The sequence below is a fragment of the Amblyomma maculatum genome, chromosome 1 (assembly GCF_055883805.1).
Source record: "Amblyomma maculatum isolate TAMU_Amacu chromosome 1, ASM5588380v1, whole genome shotgun sequence".
NCBI lineage: Eukaryota > Metazoa > Arthropoda > Arachnida > Ixodida > Ixodidae > Amblyomma > Amblyomma maculatum.
The window spans coordinates 98,422,029-98,449,619 of NC_139344.1; the positions used below are offsets into that span (position 1 = coordinate 98,422,029).

The window sequence follows — 27,591 nt, forward strand, 5'->3', positions numbered from 1 at the left end:
GGCAGATTGCAATCGACAGTTGCTGTTTTATATTCTACACGCATTGGCAATACACCTAACAACGGTTGCCGTCCCATGTAGCAAGACAATATCTAGCTTCTGAAAATCTGGCCATCAACTACCGTGCGATTCTTAGATTGGTCTCAGGACGACCCACACTGGCGAACCCCTATCCCCGTCCATTAACAGCTTGACATCACTCCGGGTGAAACTGTTACTAATCGGTGGCACCAGCAATTCTTTCGCCCTCACTGACCATAGCTGGAATGCACTAGTTTCGCTGGTCGATATATACCAGCTTCCGCTGCGGCGTTCGTCGACTGGTTGCTTGCCTTTAGCGACATTCGATTCAAGCGTTCTTGTGTGCCACAAATACAACAGCATCGATGATGTAATGAACAGGCAGCACTTTTATAACCCCCTTCTCTCCACGCCGTTCGCAGCGCTTATCACTGGCGTTCCGGTTCGCATGCCGACTGGTAGCACAACCGCGAAGCTTACTTCGTCGCTTATCCTCCTTGAATAGAGCTCTGAAGTCTCGGACACTAGCAGAAGTGCTTCTGCTAGCGTAAGATCCGTCGTTGTTAGCAACTGTTTTTGCAGGTTCTTCGAACAGACTCCCCATACGCTGCGCTGCCTCAAAATCTTGTATGGACCAACACCGATCTGTGACGTAAGCACGATGCGGTGGCGCTTCTATTGCCAGCGTGGTCCGACTGGGGGTGAAAAATAGGCTTAGCGCCCATAGGAATACATGGAAGCGAAATATTCCAAAAGCAGTTTTCTCATTTCACGGGTCATCTGTGATGTCGTTATTCGGTACAGAGAAATCGTGAACATCCTAGAGCAGATCACGAAAGTATGAAATATCATTAACGAGGCGAAGTATTTTTAAAACACCGCGAAACGTATGCGGGTGCGAGTTGAGAGGACGACCCATAGACACACATGTAAACACAACTTACCGCAACAATTTACTCGGTCCAGCAGCGTTGAACCCTTCTCATTTTTTGGTGAACGTCTTGTATCACGCCCCGACATCATGTTGCATGACACACTACATTCCCTTGCAAGTACTGCAAGTCTGGCGACTTGCGGGACCGTTCACAGCACGATAAACTGACCGCGCACAATTGCAGACAGCAATGCACCACCGGCGCTGTCGCTAGCAGACGCTCCGGAGCTGGAGGCGGCCGCGGTGGGTATCGCCAGCTGCGCTGTCGTCTGCTGCAATGCGCGAATCTCGTTCTGTTCATATTGTCATATGGCGTTTGACAACTGCTTTTTAAATGTAATTCTGTCTAGCACGTATCACTGGAGCGACAGTATTATCAAGCTTATTTACCCTATGCGGCAGCATATCAGACTAAGCAAAACTGCGCGATTCGCTACACTCAGCTTGTCTTTTGGCGGTGTCTGGATTCATAACACAGGTTATTTGGGGAGTTTTAAAAGCAGACTGCCTCCGCAATGACGCACCATACTTTATCACACTCTTCTTCAAAGCGCTGGTCAACGTTTAATGACCGGCCACCACTTCTGATGTTCTTCGAAATGAGAAAAATGTTCCGGTAAGTTATGTTTACATGTATTTCTACGAGGCGCCCTCCCAACTTGCACCCCCATACGCTTCGCGGTATTTTAAAAATACTTCGCCTCATTAATGAGATTTCATACTTTCGTGATCTGTTCTAGGATGTTCATAGTTGGTTCGTACCGAATAACGACATCACAGGTGCCCTGTGAAATGAGAAAACTGCTTAGAAATATTTCGGTTCCCTGTATTCCTATGGGCGCTAACCCTATTTTTCACCCCCAGTCGGCTGCGAGGCCGCGAGCGCCCCCTTTGTTTGTAAACACGGTGTTGGTCTATAGACCGACACCGATCTGTGACGTAAGCGCGATGCGGTGGCACTTCTGTCACCAGGCTGGGCCGGTTGGGGGTGAAAACTAGGCTTAGCGCCCATAGGAATACATGGACCCGGAAAATTTCGAAGCAATTTTCTAATTTCACGGAGCACCTATGATCTCGTTATTCAGTACAGAGCAACCATGAACATCCTAGAACAGATGACGAAAATATGAAATCTCATTAACGAGGAGAAGTATTTTTAAAATGCCGCGAAACGTATGCGGGTGCTAGTTGGGAGGGCGACCCATAGAAACACACGTAATCACAACTAACCGCAACATTTTACTCGGTGCAGCGTTGAACCCTTCTCATTTTTTGGTGCACGTCTTGTATAACGCCCCGACATAATGTTGCATGACACACTACATTTCCTTGCAAGTACTGCAAGTCTGACGACTTGTGGGACCGTTCACAGCACGATAAACTGACCGCGCACACTTGCAGACGGCAATGCACCACCGGCGTGGCGCTGTCGCTAGCAGACGCTGCAGAGCTGGTGGCGGCTGCGGTGTGTATCGCCAGCTGCGCTGTCGTCTGCTGCAATGCGCTACTATCGTTCGGTCCGTATTGTATGTAGTACGCGGCGTTTGACAACTGCCTTTTAAATGTAATTCTGTCTAGGGTGTATCACTTGAGGGACAGTATTATCAAGCTAATTTACTCCATGCGGCAGCATATCAGACTGTAAGCAAAACTACGTGTTTCGCTACATGAGCATTCTGGGGGTGTCCGGATTCACAACATAGATTATTCGGGAGTTTTAAAAATAGACCGCCTCCTCAATGACGCAGCATACTTCTTCAAAGCGCTGGGCAATGTTTAACGACCGGCCATCACTTCTGGTGCTCTGCGAAACGAGAAAAATGTTGCGGTAAGTTGCGTTTACTTGTGTTTTTATGGGTCTCCCTCCCAACTTGCACCCCCATACGTTTCGCGGTGTCTTAAGAATACTTCGCCTCGGTCACGAGATTTCATACTTTCACGATCTGTTTTAGGATGTTCGCGGTTACTCTGAACCGAATAAGGACATCATAGGTGTCTCGTGAAATTAAAAAATTCCTTAGAAAGATTTCGGTTCCATGTATTCCTATGGGCGCTAACCCTATTTTTAACCCCAGTCGGCTGCGACGCCGCGAGCGCCCCCCTTTGTCTATAGCACAATTCTGAAGTTGCAGTTCTAAGCAATGCGTGGCACAGCGACAATGAATGTCTGCATTGCTTCCACTTCTTGTTGTTCTCGGTGAACGAATTTGAAGCTTTGAGATATCTCGTTTGGCGTAGGGTCATAGTACGTGCCTAACACGTACGTCCGCAAATGAAGTTAAGCTTCTCTGGGGCAACTTCTCAAAGGATGTCGATGGTTCTTGTTGAAAAACAGCGCACTCTTGAGACATGGACAAAGAAAGAAACAACACAGCGCTGTCAGTGAATCAAGACTGTGCTGTTTTTTCCCCAAGATGAACTACCAACTATAGCCCATTCCTCCTCCCTTGAAAATGGTTCTTGATCAAAGCGCGACGAGTATGACTCTCTGCATCGTCAGAAATTTGGTTAGCTTCGAAATAAGGTTCAATTTTTACAAGGTACGATTGCCACTTATCTCTTTTGTCGTCGAACTCCGGCAGGCGGTGGCCTATGACTGTAGGCAGGTCCGAGTTCTCGGTATACGGTCGTTATACCTTGCGTTTGGTGAATTCTCGTCGCCACTGTTACGACGGCCGTCGGCAGCGCAGGGCTAGAACCTACTCAGGCAAGCAGTTGGCGCAGAAGGACACGTTTAATCCGCGGCTTGGGTTTTTATAGAAAAGAAGAAGGAAGGGAAAAGGAGAAAGGGACGTGAGTTGAAAGAGAGAGACCGAAAGGACACATGCCCATGGCGGAGCAGATGAAGCGCGACCATAGAAACAATTTTTGATCTTTTGTGGAGCTACCTGTGGGTTACCATTTAAAACAATGCACCGCGTCGTTGTATTGGTAAAAGGTGTCTCTTGTTGAAATGTTCATATGGAAGAAATGAACTTCGAAAGATCCTAAAACAAGAATAGGGCCCCTTTTCAACGCATAAGTTTATATAAGAAAGGGCAGAGCTCAGACGACCTCACTTGAGAAAGGAAAGCATCTGCACAAAACTCATTGCCCGTGTTTCACGGTCTGTGTCTTATCTTATCTAAGACTTATCTAGCTGAAGGCGAGGTACGTGTGCACCAGCGTCCACGGGACTGTGCAAGCCACTATCCTAATGGGCTCTCACCAGCACCCAAACACCAAAAAATTGCTGACAAAGTATTTAAGAGCAAACGCTCTACGCACAAGTATACGCTGGTATAAGCGTTGGTGCCATTTAGGGCAAAGCGGAAGTGTTAAGTCGTGATTTTACATTTTTTGCTTCGCATATTCCAGGTTCTCTTGGAGCATTTCAGAAAAAAAAAATTATTGTTCATTTTGGGGTTACGATATTCATGAAGTTCGTATTTAAACATAACAAATTTCTCCTGAAAAGAGAGCGTTTAAGCAACTTCGCCTCAAGGCTTTGGTAATGTATCACTCTAGCCTCATACACTGTATTAAAACAGATACACAAGTACAAGCAACGCTAAATTATGTGTACGAAGAAGACATTTAAAACGATTGCTCGATTTGAAATTTGTGTGGCAGTTTGCACCACTAAAGTTCAATAAGGCGAAAGCCTTTCTTTGAAACTTCGCTGATTACTGGTTTTACTGCGTCTGCTTCTGTATGCTGTGTAGTTTGGCGTTCGAAGAAGCGCCAAATGAAAGGCGCAGCACGGACGCCTGGATCGGTATAACGCGATAACGTAAGCTACCAGCCAACATATAAAGCCCCGCTTTAACCGAGCCGTATGAACGTGCCTGCGTGGCCTATAGGATAACGTGAATGCAGGGGTCTGAGGCTGTTTCTAATATCCCCCTCCCATATAAAAGGAGAGGCCGAGTTGGCAGCTCCTGTCAAACGTAATGTCAGGAAACCCTGCGTTCAATTAGGGCACAGCTATATCAGATGCCAGCTACCACCTCCCACGTAACCAAAGCGTATTCCTTCGGCTTTTTCCTCCCGTACAACGCGCTTATGCACGTTGTTGTAAAAGAAACCTCTAATCAAGGTTGAACCATAAACCACTGCGTAAACATTCTTATTCCTTGGTTCTTCTTTTGCATTCGTTGGTATGATAGGATATGCCATGCAATGTTTATAGCCTCGACGTTACGCGTAAACCATGGGAGATGGCTTTGTAGAGAGCTGCCGATAAATGTACGCTACCGGTGACCTGCGACTATTCAACGTGCGCAGACATCACACAGGATACCGGAGCTTTTCCATTTCGTTGCCATAGAAACGCAACCCACCGCTGTCGTGATTCGGTCCCACGAACTTGGGCTCAATAGCCGAACGCTATAGCGCCAACTAAAATCACAATTTATTTTATCTTTGCATATAGAACGTTTTGTTGTCTCTGTCATTTTCAGTCTTCATCTGAATACTGCGACAGCATTACTAGCCCGGGTGGCTAGTGCAAAAATGGTACAAAAATTATGGAGGGCAATTAAGTTCCCCCTTCAAGAGTATGACGGTATTGTGTCTGCGACTGCCCATAAGTTTCCTCGTAGCACCCATGTAATTTCTGGTCGCTAAATTTTCGATCTCTTAATTTGTGCCTTTAATATTTCACGCATTCTTATTAGCATGCAGTCCTAAGCTGTCAGATAATTCCGCAACCAACCGTAAGCGACTACCGGGCATAGGTAAAATTCCTTCTTTAACGAAGCCGTACGAACTTTTCTGCGTGACCTCAGAGTAACGTGCCTGATTCGGTCTCCGAGAGCACCCTCTCACCTCGTATGAGCAACCCGAGATAGTAGCTCCTGCCAATTTAGTGCTATCATGTGGTGACGCTACGTCACACAACGTGCCACCACCTCCTGCCCGAACCATGCCCATGATGTTTCGCTGACAACGCCAATTTTTCTACAGAATGGGGATTTAACGCTTTGGCGGTAATACCTGTGCCTAATACAGTAGTACAATAGAAAGTTGAGTTAAGGGGCTATTCATGCCAAGATTAATGCAAAAGCATTACTTACCTCAAGAGTAGCATCACCAGAGCTTGTCCTCACTGCGTGTCACGAAAGCATGTCGTCATGAACTAACACTTGATAAAAACGAGTTCACAACAAGAATCAAGCCACCATACTTTCGTGTCCAAGTCGGGCAAGCTATTCACTGCTCTACGCCGAATTTCTGCGAACGTGTCCACAAGTCTCCTTGCCTAGTATAAGGGAGCAGGAGGGCATTGAGGGTAAATGAAGAAATCGAAATAATAAAAAGGAAAAGGAAAAACAAAAACAAAATTAAATTGAAAAAGACTTTATAAAAGTGACGACGTGTCTAGCCTCGCAACAATAGCAGCAGCAGCGCTCAGCTTTCGCGGTTCTCTACTGCTTGTTCTGCCGAGTTTCAGTACTCTCATTTTTTTTTTTTGTACAAAATGAGCATTCATCCCAGACAGAAACGCATTAGCACAGGCTTGCTTGCTTTGCTTTGCTTCCTTGCTTTGCTTTGCTTTGGCTTGCTTGCTTACTTGCTTTGCTTAGCTTTGCTTAGCTTTGCTTAGCTTTGCTTAGCTTTGCTTAGCTTTGCTTAGCTTTGCTCAGCTTTGCTTAGCTTTGCTTGCTTTCTTTGCTTTTCTTGCCTGCTCTTCTTTCCTTTGCTTTTTTTCTTTTCTGCCTTGCTGTTTTGCTTTGCCTTGCCTTGCTCTTTTTGCTTTGCTTGCTTTCTTGCTTTGCATAGCTTTGCTTAGCTTTGCTTAGCTTTGCTTAGCTTTGCTTAGCTTTGCTCAGCTTTGCTTAGCTTTGCTTAGCTTTCTTTGCTTTTCTTGCCTGCTCTTCTTTCCTTTGCTTTTTTTCTTTTCTGCCTTGCTGTTTTGCTTTGCCTTGCCTTGCTCTTTTTGCTTTGCTTGCTTTCTTGCTTTGCTTAGCTTTGCTTAGCTTTGCTTAGCTTTGCTCAGATTTGCTTAGCTTTGCTTAGCTTTGCTTAGCTTTGCTTAGCTTTGCTTAGCTTTGCTTAGCGTTGCTTAGCTTTGCTTAGCTTTACTTGCTTTCTTTGCTTTTCTTGCCTGCTCTTCTTTCCTTTGCTTTTTTTCTTTTCTGCCTTGCTGTTTTGCTTTGCCTTGCCTTGCTCTTTTTGCTTTGCTTGCTTTCTTGCTTTGCATAGCTTTGCTTAGCTTTGCTTAGCTTTGCTTAGCTTTGCTTAGCTTTCTTTGCTTTTCTTGCCTGCTCTTCTTTCCTTTGCTTTTTTTCTTTTCTGCCTTGCTGTTTTGCTTTGCCTTGCCTTGCTCTTTTTGCTTTGCTTGCTTTCTTGCTTTGCATAGCTTTGCTTAGCTTTGCTTAGCTTTGCTTAGCTTTGCTTAGCTTTGCTTAGCTTTCTTTGCTTTTCTTGCCTGCTCTTCTTTCCTTTGCTTTTTTTCTTTTCTGCCTTGCTGTTTTGCTTTGCCTTGCCTTGCTCTTTTTGCGTTGCTTGCTTTCTTGCTTTGCATAGCTTTGCTTAGCTTTGCTTAGCTTTGCATAGCTTTGCTTAGCTTTGCTTAGCTTTGCATAGCTTTGCTTAGCTTTGCTTAGCTTTGCTTGCTTTCTTTGCTTTTCTTGCCTGCTCTTCTTTCCTTTGCTTTTTTTCTTTTCTGCCTTGCTGTTTTGCTTTGCCTTGCCTTGCTCTTTTTGCTTTGCTTGCTTTCTTGCTTTGCATAGCTTTGCTTAGCTTTGCTTAGCTTTGCTCAGCTTTGCTTAGCTTTGCTTAGCTTTGCTTAGCGTTGCTTAGCTTTGCTTAGCTTTGCTTGCTTTCTTTGCTTTTCTTGCCTGCTCTTCTTTCCTTTGCTTTTTTTTCTTTTCTGCCTTGCTGTTTTGCTTTGCCTTGCCTTGCTCTTTTTGCTTTGCTTGCTTTCTTGCTTTGCATAGCTTTGCTTAGCTTTGCTTAGCTTTGCTTAGCTTTGCTTAGCTTTCTTTGCTTTTCTTGCCTGCTCTTCTTTCCTTTGCTTTTTTTCTTTTCTGCCTTGCTGTTTTGCTTTGCCTTGCCTTGCTCTTTTTGCTTTGCTTGCTTTCTTGCTTTGCATAGCTTTGCTTAGCTTTGCTTAGCTTTCTTTGCTTTTCTTGCCTGCTCTTTTTTCCTTTGCTTTTTTTCTTTTCTGCCTTGCTGTTTTGCTTTGCCTTGCCTTGCTCTTTTTGCTTTGCTTGCTTTCTTGCTTTGCATAGCTTTGCTTAGCTTTGCTTAGCTTTGCTTAGCTTTCTTTGCTTTTCTTGCCTGCTCTTCTTTCCTTTGCTTTTTTTCTTTTCTGCCTTGCTGTTTTGCTTTGCCTTGCCTTGCTCTTTTTGCTTTGCTTGCTTTCTTGCTTTGCATAGCTTTGCTTAGCTTTGCTTAGCTTTGCATAGCTTTGCTTAGCTTTGCTTAGCGTTGCTTAGCGTTGCTTAGCGTTGCTTAGCTTTGCTTAGCTTTGCATAGCTTTGCTTAGCTTTGCTTAGCTTTGCATAGCTTTGCTTAGCTTTGCTTAGCGTTGCTTAGCTTTGCTTAGCGTTGCTTAGCTTTGCTTAGCGTTGCTTAGCTTTGCTTAGCTTTGCTTAGCGTTGCTTAGCGTTGCTTAGCTTTGCTTAGCTTTGGTTAGCTTTGCTTAGCTTTGCTTAGCTTTGCATAGCTTTGCTTAGCTTTGCTTAGCTTTGCATAGCTTTGCTTAGCTTTGCTTAGCTTTGCTTAGCTTTGCTTAGCGTTGCTTAGCGTTGCTTAGCTTTGCTTAGCTTTCTTTGCTTTTCTTGCCTGCTCTTCTTTCCTTTGCTTTTTTTCTTTTCTGCCTTGCTGTTTTGCTTTGCCTTGCCTTGCTCTTTTTGCTTTGCTTGCTTTCTTGCTTTGCATAGCTTTGCTTAGCTTTGCATAGCTTTGCTTAGCTTTGCTTAGCGTTGCTTAGCGTTGCTTAGCTTTGCTTAGCTTTGCTTAGCTTTCTTTGCTTTTCTTGCCTGCTCTTCTTTCCTTTGCTTTTTTTCTTTTCTGCCTTGCTGTTTTGCTTTGCCTTGCCTTGCTCTTTTTGCTTTGCTTGCTTTCTTGCTTTGCATAGCTTTGCTTAGCTTTGCTTAGCGTTGCTTAGCGTTGCTTAGCTTTGCTTAGCTTTGCTTAGCTTTGCTTAGCTTTGCTTAGCTTTCTTTGCTTTTCTTGCCTGCTCTTCTTTCCTTTGCTTTTTTTCTTTTCTGCCTTGCTGTTTTGCTTTGCCTTGCCTCGCTCTTTTTGCTTTGCTTGCTTTCTTGCTTTGCATAGCTTTGCTTAGCTTTGCTTAGCTTTGCTTAGCGTTGCTTAGCGTTGCTTAGCTTTGCTTAGCTTTGCATAGCTTTGCTTAGCTTTGCTTAGCTTTGCATAGCTTTGCTTAGCTTTGCTTAGCTTTGCTTAGCTTTGCATAGCTTTGCTTAGCTTTGCTTAGCTTTGCTTAGCGTTGCTTAGCGTTGCTTAGCTTTGCTTAGCTTGCTTAGCTTGCTTAGCGTTGCTTAGATTTGCTTAGCTTAGCTTTGCTTAGCTTTGCTTAGCTTTGCTTAGCTTTGCTTAGCTTTGCTCAGCTTTGCTTAGCTTTGCTTAGCTTTGCTTAGCGTTGCTTAGCTTTGCTTAGCTTTGCTTAGCTTTGCTTGCTTTCTTTGCTTTTCTTGCCTGCTCTTCTTTCCTTTGCTTTTTTCTTTTCTGCCTTGCTGTTTTGCTTTGCCTTGCCTTGCTCTTTTTGCTTTGCTTGCTTTCTTGCTGTGCATAGCTTTGCTTAGCTTTGCTTAGCTTTGCTTAGCGTTGCTTAGCGTTGCTTAGCTTTGCTTAGCTTTGCTTAGCGTTGCTTAGATTTGCTGGCGTGCCGCTATTGTATCGGAACTGACATATCCCTTATTTTTTAAAACTCGACTAAAGAATATCGGTTTCAAATGCAATACACAAACTTTACCGATCTTCTTTCGGCTTTCATGCGTCACCCATTGATACAAGTCGATTGTGCAAATGAATTCATTCGTGATTTACTGTAACAGGTTTTTTTACTCTTAAGAATTTGAAGCCTTCTCATGTTTCGCTCAGCCTATACTGCGCGCGCGGTTACGTAATTGTTGTATCCGATATCAAAGGGATGGCCAACTTGCGAAACCGCATCTGCACTGAACAAGCATGCCTCATTGTTTACACACTTATTTATTTCATTACAGACCAAACGCTAAACATCTCTAGGCTGAAACAAATATGCTCATCATCTTTGGTCTCAGATTTATCATGCCCGAGACTAGCGCCCCGCCGCCGTGGCAATTCAGTCTTTCAGCAGTATGGTGCACAAAAGCTTGTCACGCACCGCTGCGGATGATTTCAAACGTTTAGAGATCCTGCATCGCCAAATAGCGCTCTTTACTAAGGGCTCTAAACTAAACCGACAGAGTGCCCATCTCGTCATGGTAATTCGCGTACTATCGAAGACGGTTGCAGGCGCCTTCCCCGCCCAAGTGGTCGCTGTCTGTATTCGAAGAGCTTTAGCGAATGCCGCTTCCAATGATTGTCTCCGTCGAATCTTCATCACGCACTGAAACGACGTAGCCATAGAGGCGCCTGAGAGGCAAGATGCATTTTCCTGATTCCCGTTAATATCAGCGCATGTATACCACCGGAATGAGGACGGTGCTATCAGTCTACCATTGGCGCAGCACCCAATGAAAAGAACGGGCGCCGATCAGAAATCTTCTTTTGCTCCGTATGGGGGATCGAGGCTCACAGCGACGTGCTGTGGATTATTTTGAGACTAGCCAAGCGATACAAATTTATAGAGGACGCCCGCTCCAGGCATTTCTGCCGGCAGGCTGTTTTCTTCTGCAGGCGTCGCTCGCTTTCGGGCTTCGCTGTCTATGATTGTGCCTCAATCGCTCCAATAAAAATAAAAAGGAGCTCGCAAGCTCCGTGACGCCGTTGGGACAGAGAAAAAGGTTTCTTATCAAGGCTGGCAGCCGCCGGCTCTCCTACGCCGGAAGAGCCATGCGTCTCCATTTGGCGCTGGGCAGGCCCGGCGGAATTTTCTTCCGCTCTGACCGCAGTGCCGAGGCCCCTGGGAAGCTCAGCAGGTCTTCGGGCCGCCGAGCTTTGAGCGGCTCCGCTGCAAATTGATACGTTGGCTCTCTCCCTACGGTTCGGCTCCAGTTTGTCTGTCTTTGATTCGCTCGCTTTTTATTTTTTTTTTTTTTTGCCAAACATGAAAGCGCGCGTTGACAGTTGTATAATGCCTTGCTTGCGCTAGTATTTACTTACTCTTCGAGAAGAGCTTCATAGGGCACGGAGAAAGAAACGGAGTCGGCGACTTTGGCAAAAAGAAGTTTTACAAAAATATGTATGTAACCCTTATAACTGGATGTAGTCCGTAGATTCGCGCAGGGCTGGTAGTATAGTTAAAAACCTTAAAATGCTTATTTTTTTTTTAATACCACGGTAAATTGTTTTTTATTTTGAAGCTATGAGTTATAGACGGACATTTCAATTTATTTAAACTCAGGTCACATCGGTATTTGAGTATCTGTGCCAAATACCGTAAGAAGACGCGACATATCAGTGTTTCCGAGGATATTTTTTGCTATCATTCGAGGGCAGCCGTGCATTCCTTTAAGAGTTGAACAGGAGACAGACGTACAGTTCGACTTCCATTGGAATGCTCAGGAAGCCCCTGATGGTGTCTGCTTATTGAACCACGGTAATGGTTGAAAATATCAGCGGTTTTCCTGATTTTATTTTTTTTTAGCTTTTAATATAAAAAGACAAAAATTAAAAATAGCAGAAAATATATTCTGCTACCTTTCCCTTTCCCTGACTTTGCGGCCAGTAAAACCCATCCCGAGAGCAGCAATAAGACATGAGTTTCTTCACAGAAGAAGCAAGTATAGCGATGTATTTGCAGTGTTGTGCTGTATGACTCTCTAAAAGCTTCGCGTCACGGTTCTTGTGGCGAACATGACAGAATAAAAGCTCGCTCTCAACTGTGACGTTTACCATGTCTTACCCAGCAAAATCTTAATGCACCAGTTTCGCTGCTTAACAACTACCACATTGGGAAGCAAGGCTTCTCCATTTGACCGAGAACATACCAACACGCCGAGAGTGGAAGCTACGCTACGACAAAGCTTATCGTCATGCCGGATCTGGGATGGAGCATGCAATCCCACTGGCTACATCATTAGTAACTCATTGTCAGCACTGCAGCGGAGCTCCAAGCCCTCCCCTTCCTCCATATGAAGGGTCATACCGCATTACAGATAGGTTCTGAGGTTCTGTTACCCATGGTCCGAGCCGTTTTCTGGAAATGCGTTACCAAGGGATGCGCATGTATTCTGCCATTCTATCTCCTGTGCGACAAACCCTGCGTTTTTTCTTCTTTTGCAACCTTGAGTGAAACGGCATATCAACAAACCTACAAGGGCAAACCAAGAACTCCCCAAGACACTTTGAAGCAGCATTATTTTGCAGGTTTCGTTCTCCTGTATGGTGAAATTCTATGAAGGCAAAACCAAAGAACGAGCCTCTACTGCTACTGAGCCGTAATCAAACAGTGATGGCTATCCACAGCTACGCTGTACCTGCGCATAAGAATGTCCGTACTAACGACACCGCCCAGAAATTTGAGTGCTACCGCTCAAGGCAGGATGCAAGTGGGATCGGATCGCCTCACTTTGGCAGCCGTACGTGGTCTCAGGCCGTAGTTAACGGAGTACTCTAATTTGGGATGTGGAGCAAGCTTTCATGCTCCGCGAAAGTGAGCAGCGTGTTTCAATAAGCGATTAAGATTCAGGTTCTGTGTTCTGACTAGACCCCCGAAAGCAATGGGCCCGATGCTCTCAAAACAGTTTGCGCCTCCGCTGAACACGGAGGGCTGCTCCGGACCGACGAATGGAATGCACACCTCAGGTCTCTCTAAACTAGCGTGTATAGAGCTAGTGCCCTTCCCGCGCCTCTCTTCCCGAGTAAGCGCTTTTAGCTCTTCAGCCTTAAATCCTGTCGTCTCATATACTTACGGCACGAAAGCACTTTAAGGAATTGTTTCGGCTTGCATAACATTAGAGACATGCTTGCCTGCAATTAATGTTATTCCGAAGGGCATGACATTGAGGCTTGTTGGTGCATAATAATAAGTAGTGCGACAGAGACACACACAGCGCTAACTTGCAACAGTGATTTGTTGTGCATAAGGAAAGGCAGTTTTTTTTTTTTTTTTTTTTTTCTGAAACGCCCCCGATTGGCCTCTACATAGGCGGCGAGCACAAATTTGTATTGCCTACTTTAGCAGCGGGACTCGCTGACTTCGGCGACCACCGTCCTCCACATCACCCATAGCACTGCAGCGCCACCCGCGCGCGCAGAATTTCTAGTGGTTTGTTATTGTCTTCTCGGCTGCCCGCAGAGCAAATCTCCGCTGAACATTCTCTTGTGAATAACTTTCACTTCAGGGCTGCAGATTTTCGCCCAGACGATGAAGAAATTAACAGAGCAAGATTTAGAATAGAGAGACCCTATCGGTTTGGAAGATAGGACAATAGCGAGGCAACAGTGCGCGTGCCCAGAATCCTACGCCGAAAGGGTGGATGGTGTGTCTAGGTGCGATAAGCGTATCCTACAATTCATCCCATTCTGAAGCTGTTTACTAAGCTAGGAGTGAGATGGCGAGGCGGGCAAAAATACGAAGGACACTTCAGACTAGTTCATGCTGCGAACGCAAAAAAATCTTTTACTTATTTTTAATACACTCACTAATTACTGTACTATATCATTAATTCACCGTAATGCACCCAAATTCAACTTCATCCATCTTAATCCAGCCTAACTAACATCAACCAGTTGAATAGGCCTTTAATTTAGAGAAATCCGTAATTCAACTGAATTTAACCTAAGCCGCAACAATTCGGCCTGAGCCTAATGCAATCTAATCTAAATAAACTTAATCCCCATCCTTCCACCATGATCGACTCAAATCCAACCTAAATCAACATGGCCATTCTTAATTATCCTCATTTCACAAATAGCCAGCCTGGATCTACCGCAGTTTGCCCTATTCTCGTTCATTCCAACTTATCCAAACCGTAACGTAACCCGATCTCGCCTAATGCAACTTAAACCACTCGCTGTCTAGCCCGCGCCGTCCCGTGGCCCATATCCGCTGTGATCGGTGGCCACCGCTGTAACCAGTGGCTGAATGAAGACGGAGTGCATCCTTGTGGAGCGCTATATGCGTCTAAAGAGTTTTTCGGTGCTTCTTTCGTTTCTTTGATGGGGACACAGTCCTCGAACTTACGACCATACATCTGAATCATACTGGGAATCGGGCCAGTCTGGCTGCTTCTTCCTCGACCTTGTCGAGGAAGCGGAGGAGTCTTTCGAGAGATCTTGACAGCGAAGATACCATTCTGTACTTAAGGAAGGACAGTAAAAAAGACCGCTTTGAGTTATACTTTAGCGTGAAAAAAAAAAAGAGAAGAGAAGACCATCACGTAAATCCTCGGTAATGACGAGTGGACAAAACCTAGCATATGATCCTTGTATTTCACACATCCGACATCATGAGGAGGCTTAACAGGCAAGCCCTTGCACCCAACGGAAATTAAAGTTTTCCGAGTGAATTCGGAGAAACATTAGAGTGCTTCAGCGCTACTGAACCGAATGTGTAGCGAAAGCGGCTGCGGAACCAGAATACTTGGCGGCGAAGCTGACCGCTGGCAGCTTTACACCAAAGGCCATTTCCACCAAAGCTATTTGCAAAAAAACTGGGCTACGTGAGGCACGGAAGCGGCAAATCGGGTTAGCGCATACATTGTATCGAATCTCACGGCGAGGAGTTCTGTCACACACAATTTCTTAGGTGCCCGTCTGCAAATGTGTGGGCCCCATACTCCTGGTATCGTGACTGCCCGCGTAAAAATGGTGAGCGTGTCGTCCTTCAGCAAATGATTCATGACAATTCAACGCACCGCGAAGCCACTGATTCTGTTCTAAGAAGGCGTTATCAACGCAAGAGGAACCCTAAGAGTTCCAGAAAATCTGCTGAAATCGGAAGCTGCGCCAACATGCTTATGCCGCCTCCTCCATCTACTCCTGTGCAAACAAGTCTTAGTGTGACTCGTGAGCGTTTTTCAGACAAGGATGGTGAGGCTTCGTCGAGTGCCAATGTTAATTCAGGGCTTCTTCCGCTACTACATTCTGCCGAGCAGTATTTCTCCAACGGACGTCCGCGGACCTCAGGTGGTCCGCAAAACAATTTTCGGAGTCCTCGAAACCCACGGCCACAAAAGCAGAAAGGTCGTACGATAGCACTGGCCTGGCTAGAGTGTGGAAGGGTTAAAAGCACGGAGGTTCAAAGAAACATTAGTTTCTCAAAGCTAAAAAAACGTGAGATGAGTGCGGAAGCCGAGAGCGCGCGCGAAAGACAGGAAGAGAGAGAGCGTCTGCGGCGTTTGTTGATGCCGGCATGGGCGAAACGTGCGCTCTGGCTTCACTGCTGGACGGGGCTGCAATACAAAGCGTCTCGGGTTTCCGACAAGCAAGCGGCGTGGTGTTGGGAGGAGGCGAATCTTTTCTAGCGATATGCATCGTCTCCTCTTCGTCGCCTCTTCTTAGCAGTAGCTATCATGCTCATTTTTCCCCCTATATCTTAATTATTGATTTAGATTGGTTAACTAAACCATCATTCTATTTATTAAATTTTTGTTTCTACATTACTAACATTATGTCACTTCTCTGCTTTTAAGCCACCAATCTTCCAGTCGTTTTTTGCTAGTTTCCACCGCCGGTTTATTCACCCGGCCACTGGTATCTCTAAACCCCAGAGCTTCAGGAAAAGTGATTGCGCCCGCATCAACTTCCGGATGGATACCATTACATTCGAGTATAATATGGTCAATTGTTTCACTGCAGTTACCACATACAGCACATGGGTCATCGCCATTGTTAAATTTCTTTTTGTAGCTGCGTGTTCTAAGGCACCCTGGAGCGTACCTCCCGCGCGCCACCCACCGACCACCCACCGACCACACAACACAAGCTCACAAAGCCGTACTACGCGGGAAAAATGGGCGATTCCAATCCGTGTACGTCCCTCCCCCAGTGTCAGTGGGATGGCCCAGATGTTGTGCCGTGAAGACTGAAGTAGCAGAGGCGGCACACGGAATATTCAACAGTGTTGTTTGAAATAAAAAAACCCCGAGTGCAAAACGTGATGTTAGACCTAAAATATCAATAATGTTAAAAAGAGGCTTTTTTTGAGTTCGGTGTGTGTTGTATTCGGCGTAGAATTTTAGCGATGATGAGCATGAGAACACAGCTAAGATGTGTTAACTGTTTTGCTGATTGAATAATGTTGATTAGTTCTTTTTTTTTTCACTTTTGCTGCTTCACTAATACTTAATAGCTTTTTATTTTTTTTTAGCCCTTTATTTCGAAGCATTTATGCTTGTCTTCGCTAAGCGCCAAAAAATTAGGGCCACACACGGGTAAAACAGAAACCGCGTGGCCGGAGAAGAAAGTCCAAGCCACTTCTACGATCATGCGTCGAACAGCGGCGCTGATGTCACAGGCTTTTTGTAGCGAAAGCTACACTGGCCACGAACTCGCGATTTCGATGTGGGAGTGCTCCGAGGAGGCACAGAATAACCTTGAGTCGTTGCCTAGCAACCAGCGTAGCTGGCGGACGCCGGCGCTCGCCGCGGAGCCGCCGCCGCCGTTTGGTATGACGTCACACAGCTAGCCTCATCGTTGCGCTCGCCTTCGCTTGCTTCGCCAGCTGTGTCGCATGCCTGTAACTAGTTCTGATTAGTGACGCCATCGCATAGTGACGTCCTTCCATGACGTCACGTCCGGATGTGACACCTTTATGACGTCACATCCGGCCTTGTCTAATAGCCGAAAGTGATAATCGTGTCACATTCGGTCATGACGTCACGACTAGTGATGATTGCACCAGGCGATTCCCGCATATACGAAGCTGACCCCGCCGGGCGTTCGATCCAGGCTTCCGTGCGGCGCCTTTCATTCGGTGCTTCCTCGAACGCCGCACTACAGAGCATATAGAAATAGACGCAGTATAGCAGGCATCAGCGGCGTTTGAAACTGGTTACAGCAAATAAAAGGTGCGGTATCTGTCACAATTCTCTGCGGACACCTTAACCGAGCTGTAAAGAAAATGAGGAAAGTGGCAGTGAAAACAGAGAGAAAGAGGTGCCGTAGTGGAAGGCTTCGGACCACTTCGCCACAGTCTCTTTCGCTTCATCGCACTTTTAGTAGTCCAAAGTGCCGCTAGAATTCTTTTTATAACGCCCAAGTAGAAGCGGCGAGCACACAATGTGCAGAAAAAATGCAGTTCTAAGTAAAAAAAATCCTATATTGAAGACTCGATAACAATCTTAATCCTAACACCCAGTGTACGCTTTTAGAAAAACTGACTTTAGAGACTTTGAGAAAGCTCCGTTCATGCCCAGGTATGATTTTGAAGTGTGCAACAAGCTAGAGATTGAATATATGGCGGCGAGACATTTTTTATTGGACATGAGCTCACATGGCAGAGAGTAAAGTAGACATGGGAAGATGATTAGTGGGCAAAAAGTCATATTGCAGGCAAGGAAGTATTATTGGCAATACAGTAGATGTGAGCGGTTTCCAAAATGACTGGTTTCCAAAGTGGGAGACAGGATGATCACTTAGAAGAATTAGATGATATCTAGGCAATGAAAAAAAAAATCTTCGACATATATGTGTAGGCTGGTCTAATAATGGTAAATGGCGAAATGAGATGTCAGCGGGCAATAACATGAAGGTCAGCACTTTCCACTCCAGCGTTGACCACTGCATAATTTCAGAAGATTCACATGAAAGGCAGGATCCGATGAAAATAGATATAAACAGCACTGAGGGCGGCCATAGGGAGTCAATCGCAATGTTTAGGCAAATGGCATAGGATTCATATAGATGGAAAACTCGTAAAAAATTCACAGGCGATTGATTTATCGATCCGACGGAAATGCGTAAGCATGACTCGTTGCCGCTGTATGGATCCCCACACATATTTTCTTCTTGGACTGTTTGATTTCGTTGCAATCGAACGCAGCTGCCGTAGAGAAAAAACTCTCGTGCCCCTAACTATGTTCTCAAAGTCCAAGTCTCCACTCACTGAGACACGAAGCGAAGACGCACACAGAGTCTCGCTGTGCGCCCATGTGCACCACCACACGTCGTAAAGAGACTGCCGCGCTCTTCTTGTCACGGGCTTTCATAGGGGGCGGCGAGCTTCCGTAGACGCCCATGTATGCGTTGGCGGACGATTCTACTCCCGGCAGACGGCTGAAGCACGTCGAAACGTGCAGTTCTGTACAAAACCGCATGCACTTTGGCGACATTTTTGAGGCGCAAAATTTGACCAGAACCTTCTTCACCAGGCAAGATTGTGGGTCTTTCTTTATATGTAATAACATAAACCAAGGATTTAATCAAAGCAGCCGAGCAGCTAGGCTTCATACCAATTCCATTACCTGTTGCTATTCTAATCTTCTTCACTAACCCCCTCCCGTTTGATCGCCGAGTTACTGTCAGCTTCCTAATTTTTTTTCTCGCACATATGATGAATGGCTTCTTAAGCTTAACATTTATTATGAAGCATTCGGAAATTTCAATGGAAATGGGAATAGCTTATGCCTATTTTTCGAAGGTTCCGCCTCTCAGTGCACCGAAAATTGGAATAAAGTTTTCTACAAAATGCAACCCGAAGATATCACGAGAGGCATTGCGCTCTCAACGAAAATTAAAGATAATAAAAAAAGAGAGATTACGAGCAGGGAACCGTTAGAGAGATTAAATGAAGCGACAGTGATGCTCCGTTCGGGGGATAGAATTTAAGGGGTAACATTTAGCGCATTGGAAGTTGTTACGGAATTTAGGAGAACGTTAAAGCGAGGAACAAGTTATGTCGACAGTGTTCCTTTTACAACAGGGTATGTTTTTAAAGTTGGCTGTGTTTTCGAGCTGTTGCCAAGAAAAAGGGTCTGAAATGAAATTTGACTCTTATTTAGGGAATTTTCGGCTACGGCATAGTGCAGCACAGGGTGGTTAGTGTGCAAACTTGAAAGAAGTCGCTTATTAGGGTTGACTCATATCCATGATATCAGCCTTCCAGCAAATAAACGAAACGTTCTTCAAGATTTAAGAGACATTTGAAGGGAGGAGACAGATGTTTTTGGACTAAGTTTCAAGGGAAAAAAATGAATTTATGGTTGGTAATGATGAACTCAGAAGGATGAAGTTAAAAAAAAAAAGGAATTACATACGATTGAGGCATACAGGTATATTGGTATATGAGCTTACATGTCATACCAGAACAAGGAAATAGTGAAGAAAGCGAAAAGGAACGTACCTGCCATGAATCATCGGGCGCTCTGGGGAGAAAACATGTCATCTTATTCGAAGTATCTGGGAAGCGGGCGCAGTTGCGCTGGCCTTCAAGCTTGTGAAGCAAGTTTGGTGTTCTTGGTTCCCATGAATTCCGTGCCTGAAATAAAGCAGAAGACAGCCGGCCAATGGGAACACATAAATAGGAGGCATAAACCTCGCCTTAACAGTATACACGATAGCGCCTTTAACATCGCCTTTTCATTGCGGTTTGGTTAAGTGCTAACGACTTTAGTTGGTCTGATTTTTGTGGAAAGGAAGGCGCAATATCTGTCTCGATACTCGGTGGATACCTACACTTAGAATTAACGGCATAAAATCGGAGGTGCATAAGTCTTCGGGTGGAATCCCTATCGCAAACTATAGCCTCCAACTTGGCTAGCAGAGGGATGCTGCCGAGAAGCGAAAGGATGCATGACATCCCCCTGTGCGCTGCACAAAGAATGGTTGCTTCACGCTGTTGACACGAAATCACGTGTGTATATTTTTCGGAACGCTTTTTGGACACTTCATAAATTCGGGGTTACGACAACGACAGCGCCTTTTCCACAAAATGAGCTCTATAGTCTTTCGAGTAATAAACGAAGCAGTCCAAATTCATGTGAGGGGGTCAAGGTTGAAAGCGTGCGAGACAAAAAATGAGATACGTTTTATATCCGCCAGCCGACGTAGCATGGTGTGGAAGCGTCCAAATCTCGACTGGCCATCTACGTTTAAGGACTTTTCTAAATAACTGGGGGTGGACAACACAAATTTTAGGGTTCGGCGAAGTCGGTTTTGAAGGGGGGTCAACTCAATTTCTGAACTTCAGGTTTTGAAATGCGCAAAGTCATATCGGCGGTTGGCAACCAAAATTTCGGAGGCAGGCCAAGTTCACTACTGAAACGGTATCTCACCTTCAGCGCACCTTAGGCAGGAAATCCTACAGCTATGTGTTAGGATCCGTTGCGGACGGATGAGGTTTGTGGTTTGTGGTTTGTGAGGTTTAACGTCTCAAAGCGACTCAGGCTATGAGAGACGCCGTAGTGGAGGACTCCGGAAATTTCGACCACCGGTGGTTCTTTAACGTGCACTGACATCGCACAGCACACGAGCGCCTTGCTTTTCGTCTCCATCGAAAAGCGGCCGCCGAGGCCGGGATTCGATCCCGCGTCCTTAGAAAACGAACTTAGGAAACGAACTTAGGAATTCTAGAGAGCGTTCAAGCTCAAGCTCTGCGAACCTGCCTGGGATCGCCGAAATGTGCTTCTACGGCTGCTACCATTTTAATTGCACAGGAGCATCCCATATCTACCTATCTAACAGTTGACTCCCTGAGGGCACATTTCCGACACATCTCTCGGGTTCCCTGTCATCATTTGGCCAGTCTTCCCATTACCAGGCCGCGTACATCATTTACAAAGACCGTTGATGCACATCGCTCTATACTGCCGTCCCAGGTTACACCCGCATCTAGACCTTCCTCTCCTCCATGGAGCCTGCATAAACCACACGTGCTTCTTTCAATACCCGGAATCACGAAAATCAGGAAAAAGGTCTAGCTATCGACGACAGAACTGAAACAAATCACTCTTTAATACTTCCATGAGTACCATGCAAATCGTTTGCACGTCTACACCGATGGTTCAGTGAATGCCGGGAGTTCTTCAGGCTCCATGGTCATACCCTCAATTAATACAGAAATAAAAGTTAGGTCAATTCACCAGACTTCTTCAGCAGCTGAAGAGCTAACCACTCTTCGTGTCACAATTAGGGATATCAGTCAGCAGAGCCCCCAGTGGTGGTCTATTTTCATAGATTCAAAAGCAGCCCTGCGAGCATTAAAAGCGACTCTTCGCCGTGGAGCTGATGAGCAACTCGTTGCGGAAATACGACAAATCCCTGTGCAATTAATGGAGGACATGACATCATCTTCCAGTGGCTTACAGGACACAGCGGCATAGCGGGCAATCTTCGGGCCGACGAAGTCGCACGAACAGCCCACCAAGACGGCGATTGTGCGTCGATTCCCTTCTCCAGGGCAGACACAGCGGGCAGGCTTCACGCACTTGCGCGGGAACACACACTCTCCTTGTGGAATTCTGGCCAGTTTGCGAACTGTCGCTTAAAATCCCTGGACCCTGACCTGAAGCTCCGCCTTCCACCTGGCCTACCCCGACGAGAAGAAACTTTGCTGTGCCGCCTGTGGGTTGGTGTAACATTCACAAACTCGTATTCTTTTATGATAGGCATGGCAAACAGCCCTACATGTACAAACTGTGGATGCGACGAGTCTATAGGCCACATTCCTTGTGAGTGCCCGATATACAGTGAGGAAAGGCAAGGCAGTGTCTGTGCCGTTCGCTGAAGCATCTAGATGGACGCTTATTGAGTGAAACTAAGATTTTAGGTCCCTGGCCACGACGATCGTCTGCGGCGAAGGCCTCCCAGGCACTGCTCCGCTTTATGAGAAGCCCTGGCCTAATCGAAAGACTATGAGTTTGCTATGACATTACTAACGTGATGTGGTGTGGCGTGTCTGTTATGTGACTGTGAACCTCAACTGTCCCTCTCTCAGAACTTTTATATCCACTCATCCCCTTCCTCCAGTGCAGGGTAGCAAACCGGTTGCTTTTACTGGTTAACCTCCCTGCCTTTCCTCCTCATCTTCCTCCTCCTCCTTGTTTAAATTTATATAAAATAGGAAGGGCATTTCTGTCTGCGAAAATGCCGAAAGACATAAAGCCATAAGTCGGAAAAGGCATATATATCAAAATAAACAAAAAAAGGAACAAAAATAGAGGAAATAAAATATGCTATAAGGTCTCTCTTTCTCTCTGTCCCTTTTTTAATTGCGCAAATCTTTCGTGCCTATCTGCAGATTTGCTTTTTTTTTTCAGGGCTGTTGGAAATAAATGATCACGATTCAGGTCCTGCGGTGATTGTTGCCAGTCCGACGTACCCATTTTACTATGTACTGTAACAAAATATAGTGATACAGCATATGCCAATGGAAAAACAAGTTAGGCCCTGAATTCCTTTCTGAAGGCTGGCTTTTCAGAGCATTGCGAAATTGTCAAATACGTTCGTTTCCGGCTCGGTTCTCTTCTGCTGATATCATTTCCTTGTGTAGTTGCATTTTATGTGTTTTGATCATAATGGTTTGGTACATTTTGTGCCACGTTTGGCGAATGATGGCGGTGCGCAATCAAGCTGCCATCAAAATTGTAATCTGCTCGTAGAGCTGTTCCCTGAAAGCTAGGTGCTCAAACGCGGCTCGATGCGGCTCAAGAAAAATCCCTGCGCTTGTTAAGTTCTTGAGGAACACCGCACCTGCCATATAGCGTTGCTTGCTGTTCAAACTCTAGCGAACGGAGATAAAACAGCGGGTACATACAGCGCCTCTCATCTAACTGCTCAGGGATAAGCTGAAATTGAAAGTATGCTTACCTTGAGCCACTAGTTAAAGTTTCAGGCTAATATTTGTTCTTCACCAGAGCTGAGGTCCGAGCTCGTGAAGTCGTCGTAGGGCTTTTCGATACTGCTGTCATAAAAAAAAAAAAGAAAAATCCGCAGTGAAAACAGCGGAATCTCGCGAATAGCTTCAAATTCGTAAGCTCGTCTTGAAGCCGCGAACGAGCTTCGCGTCATTTTTATTGATATTTCAGACTGCTTCGCTACAGTGCTTTAGAAGGCTTTATATTATCAAGGGCTAAGGTATCAGGGGGGGGGGGGGGCAGGGGGGAAGGAAAGCGGTTGGCCGTGCGGGGCGCTGCCGTCGAATACTGGAGGAGAAAAGCTCGCCATTAGTGTTCCTGCATACCTACGCTTGGCGAGTTTAAATATTTACAAAGTGGCGGTTAGGTGTGGTTAGGATAAAAAATAGCGGCTCAGAAAATGCGTCGGGGGACAAAAAAAATCATCACAAACACAACTAAACATGGACAGACACCTCACACATACACCCCACTTCGCATAGAGCCGGCCGCGAACGCGTTGCTTGAGCGGGACACCCCGCAGAATGCACTGCTGTCCGAAGGGACAAGCTATTTATAGGGACTGAAATTGAAAGCGGATGATGCGTTAATGTGAAGCCGCTCAGTAAGATCGAAAAGCGGCGGCAAGGCAAGAGAAAATGCGTGGACGAAAAGGAAATAAACGAATGGGGGAGTGAGAGGAAGGAAAAAAAAAACAGAAATAAGCTTGTAACAGTCGAAAAGAAAAGAAAAACAAAAGCATTAAATTGTGGAAAGTTACGAAAAACTTAGAATCCGTAAGTTCGATGATCGTCCAGGTTTACGGAAAGCTTTCATTTCAGAGGAAATTAAACGGGCCAATGCAGTCTGTGGTAGAAATAATCGGAAATGTTTCGTTATCTAGGGTAAAGCGTTTGTCGTGATCATAAAGGAGTTCTAAAAAATAACAGACAAAAGCTATTAATCCCTGCAGTGAACTCTGTATATGCCTCACCACGACCGTTAACCAATCATGCGAACCAGTAAAATATGGCAATTGGGAATTTTCAGCTGCAGCGTGCATAGCTTCCTCCGTATCTGTCTCGCGAACTTAAGCGGCGTCACTTTGTAAGTCAATATTTCTCCTTTGATGATTGTAAATTGCACTTGTGTCCTCTATCGGGTTTTGCATCATGCTCTATCGGGGATTTTGCATCAAGCAGAGGTTATTACCCAGGGTGTTCAAAATTAGACGTTCAAGATTTTCAGAAAAAAAAAAAAATACGAGTGACCACCACGCAAAAAGTAATATTCAACTATTTGCAGCCCGGCTCATCAGCGTTTGCAGTCGATGTTCTTAGAGCAGCGCCTATGTCAACTGATGTTTTGCGGGTTTCATTGTAGGTCGTACACACTGCTTTTGTGTCAGTATTTTCTCTCGCTACGTTTCTGCGAACACCACAGCGACGCATATGCTCGTGGGGCTGATGCCACGAGCAGACGACAAACACGCATTCAAAGAGCTCATCAACCGTGAACGTGTTTAGTGCTGTATGCTCTCCTTATTGCTAGAGTGGATCTGTAGCTGCCATCCATTGTGTCATAGCGCTGCAATGAAGTGTTGAGATGGGAATGGACAGTAAGTGGTGCCCTCTAGACGGCTTAACGCCCCAAGCTTAGTCAGCGCTGTTGCCGAGAAAGCAGGAGAACTGCGAGCCGTAATGCAGTAAGTGAGGCTACAATCGAGTCTGCATCTCTGTACCATGCCTCGTCTCAGCTATCTCTTATCCTACTGGTCGATTGCGTGACGCAATGAAACAAGTCCAGAATAGCATGTCTGATGTCAAATAAAAGAAAAAATGTCGACCTCATGCGTTCAACCGCTGTGTTACCACTAGATCGAGAGCGCAGAAGCTGTTTTTTAAGCAACGGCATGTTCCCGCGACTCTTGCTGCTCTCCTCGGAAGGCGAAGTTACCACGAGGAGGCAAGTATGTCTGCCAAGCGAATTTCGAACAAACATGTAACAAAGGAATAGGGAACCGGGAGTCGAAACTGGACAAGAGAAGACATGAAACAGAGGCTCAGTAAGTTTCTTCGCTCGTTTCTGCGGTGTTTGCTTGGTCTTTGTGCCTGCTTTTATTGGAGGTGTAAGGATCGTGAAATCATTGGGGTAAGATGTGCGTGGTGTGAAAAAGTGCGGTTTGTATCGTTGCCGATAGCAGGACCCATCCGCCACGGCCAAGTCGTACGTGTTGTCGTGCCGGTGGGGTTATCACACAGTAGCCCACCGTCAACAGGGTTGTGCCAAGGAGTTGGTAACGCAGCACTCGTCACCCGTTTCGTGAACGAGGGCTGTCAGCTCCCTGGGCGGTAGCGATGAATCCGAGTCGGCGTTGGTGAGATGAAGAAAAGGCTTTATACACTATTTACAGGTATTTACACAACAAGATCGGCTCTGGGGCCGAAAGCTAACATAGCCATGTGCGACTGTTCTCGCGCAGCGACGGCCGGGGAGATTCCGCCGCGTCCGCACTGTCAGGGGGCGAACTGCACCCGATGGACGCTCGTGACGAACTCACACTCGGAGTCTCGAACGGAAGCACTTGAGACTCCGTCGCCGAGAACCGTTGACGCTCAAAATGGTCCAATCCGACGGCAGCACTTTCGCAGGGCCAATGGGAGAGCTTGCTGCGCTCTCGCTTCAAATATGCCGCGGGGCGAGAAGGGGTTCACCGTCAGGGCCACGGCGCGCCGTGCTGTCTGGACGTTCAGCTCATGTTGAAACACGTCGCTTCTCTCCCTTTGGTACGGCTCGCCTCCAGTGCATTGGTGTTTTGCAGAGAAGTATCCAGGGTTTGTGAAGGAGGCGTTCGCCGAAGAAGTTTGGCGTCCGGCTGAATTTCTAGGCGGCCTTGGCCAGGCACAACAGTGTATTCAGAGCAGCGTTCAACCAGTTTCGTTCGTCAGCATTAGCGAAGCTTTCGGAGAAATTCTCACCTTCGAGCACGACCGCATTAAGCTGCTGTCGCCAAAAAGTCGTGCGCTTTTCTTTGGTGTCGAACCTGCCCCCGTAACCAAGGGAAGGGCCCGACACATAACGGCGTCTATTCCGCCTTAAATGTTTCCTCTTTCTCCTGTCTTTTCTTCAGTTCTTTCCTGCCTTCTCTTTTTCTGCCTTTTTTGTTCTTTCATTCTCTTTCTCTTTTATACTGCTTTTTTCCATTTTTCTATCTTCTTTTTTTCTTCTTTCCGTTATTTTTTTATCGTTTTCTTTTGCCACAATATGCATGCAACACAGGGGCGGACGTGAAGTGGACATAGCACATGGCCTATGACATACCTTCAAAGCAGTCATTCATAGGACTTTTCAAGCATTAGTTGCGCTATTTCCTTTGATATTTCTACAGTGCCTGTATTCTTTAAATTATTTCTGGCTTCCTCACTGGAAAGTTTTGTCCTAAGGTTTTTTTTTTTATTAATTCCTCTCTGTATTTAGCTGTAATAGTGCAGTTATCAAAGTAGTCATGATAATATACGCTATTTCTACCCCACATGTTCATTTGGAATTGTTGCAACATTGAATCGGATCTGGTATATATATATAAAAAAAAAGATTCAATCCTAGTGTTGGCTTTTGTTGTGTAGCGATTGGTAGGAAAGTGAGTGATAATACGCTTAATGTTTTTTTGAACACTGTTATGTATGTGATTTTACCGTATTATATTCATAGAGTGCTCCATTTGTGAACTGTTTCTTATCATGTAGTCACCCGCTTTATAGCGAGTGCAGTTAACTTCCTTACGCACACATATCTCGTACAAACGGCCTTCCGTCCCACGAAGTGACGACCAAGTATAATGCGCCAGGTGCAAACCTACTGGCTCTGCTTCAGCGTAGGTTCTGACCACGCTCTCAGAGTTTTCCTCTTCTAAACATGATTTCCATTCGGACGGCTATTTGCTTACATTCCAGCTTCAGTTCCAGAAGGGATTTCGGCACCATATCTGGACGATCTTAAAATAATATTAACAGGAATGGGAACAGAATGCATTAAAGCTTAGATCTTTACATGGAAGCGTTTAACTCGCTCTGGGTGCACTCCACAGCAAGAGGATCTTTCGGGTCTGTTGCTGCTGTGGCGCTGTGGGATTTCTAGCCGCGTGCTAGCTTTTAAGCGCTAGAACTGAAGCTGTATTTCATCCGGTGCACCACAAATCTTGTTGTTTTATTGATTTTTAGTTCTCCGAAGCAGGCTGTTTTGTAACTCAGCCAGAAAAAGCTACAGAAAAAGAAAGCTATTGTTACGGCAGAATTACTGTGCGGCTTTAGCAAAAAATCTGTTGTGACAACAGAACTTTCTGTTGTAACATCAGAATTTTCTGTAGCTACAACAGAAAAGTACTACAGAACTACAGACAACAAAAAACTACTACAGAAAATACTACAGAAAAGAACTACAGAACTACAGAAATATCTGACTTTTACGACAGAACTATTATATTTTGTATTATTTTTGACCGGGCACTGTAGCTTTCTTTTTTCTTTTACTGGGAACGGCTGCTGTATGATGTTGCTGCCGCTTCCTTGCATCGCTGTTTGCCTTCATGAAGGCCGGTCGTCCACTTATTCGTACCGCCCGCATCATTATTAATTGAGGTTTGGCTCCTTCGACACAGCACTGCGCATAAAAAACCGATGCACTCGGTTCAAGCAGCTTTCATAATTTCTCGCGGTTTGTATATCTCCACAGAGCACAGCCTGCAGAGCAACGTAGAGCAACTTC

General features: G+C 45.6%; 1 long non-coding RNA gene across 1 annotated transcript in view; it reads right to left on the reverse strand.

Annotated features, from left to right (window-relative positions):
• Positions 1-22,890, reverse strand: part of LOC146203286 (uncharacterized) — a 67,356-nt gene extending 44,466 nt beyond the window's left edge. Inside the window, exons 1-2 of the long non-coding RNA XR_014702343.1 lie at positions 22,802-22,890; positions 19,338-19,472 (exon numbers count right to left, since the gene is read on the reverse strand). This is a non-coding gene — a long non-coding RNA (uncharacterized LOC146203286). The remainder of the gene's footprint in view (positions 1-19,337; positions 19,473-22,801) is intronic.
• Between the last annotated feature and the right edge of the window lie 4,701 nt (positions 22,891-27,591).